Below are 777 nucleotides of genomic sequence, written 5' to 3' on the forward strand. Positions count from 1 at the left end.
ACTGTGAACAGAACAAATCTGACCCAGGCTGTTTCATCTGTGGTTTTAAATCAGATCCACATCTGATGTTTTCACAGACTGCAGTGTGAACACTCAGGTCACATCCAGTCTGACTTGTTCACCAGTGAGGAGGAGGTGAAGGATCAATAAGACACTAACCTGAAGTCACGTTGTTTAAATCTGCAGCTCCAAACACAAGTCCACTTACTTTATCTTTTCACTTTTAAAGACCGTATAAAGTAAAATTAAATTAGAGTTTACAGTTTGTCACCATCTAAATCTGACTGATTTAAAACATTGTTTACTTTATAAAATAATGAAAAAACATCAGTGGCTGTGTTGTGAAAACTCTGTGGGCGTGTCTTCTGGAGGCTCTGAAACCACGCCCACACTCTGAGCGTCACTGTGTCCTGTACTGAGGAGATGATCCTGAGGAGGACGAGATGTTCCTGAGGACGACGAGATGTTCCTGAGGACGACGAGATGTTCCTGAGGACNAGGTGGTCAGGTCTAGGTTCAGAGAGGTCAGCTGAACACCTGGATACACTCACTGACCACTGCTGTGTTCACACTGCAGACACACACCACCAAACTGGATTATTTCCTCATCAGATTTTCATCATCACACTGTGAACAGAACAAATCTGACCCAGGCTGTTTCATCTGTGGTTTTAAATCAGATCCACATCTGATGTTTTCACAGTGACTGCAGTGTGAACACTCAGGTCACATCCAGTCTGACTTGTTCACCAGTGAGGAGGAGGTGAAGGATCAATA

This window comes from Austrofundulus limnaeus, unplaced genomic scaffold (genome assembly GCF_001266775.1).
Source record: "Austrofundulus limnaeus strain Quisiro unplaced genomic scaffold, Austrofundulus_limnaeus-1.0 Scaffold1005, whole genome shotgun sequence".
Lineage (NCBI taxonomy): Eukaryota > Metazoa > Chordata > Actinopteri > Cyprinodontiformes > Rivulidae > Austrofundulus > Austrofundulus limnaeus.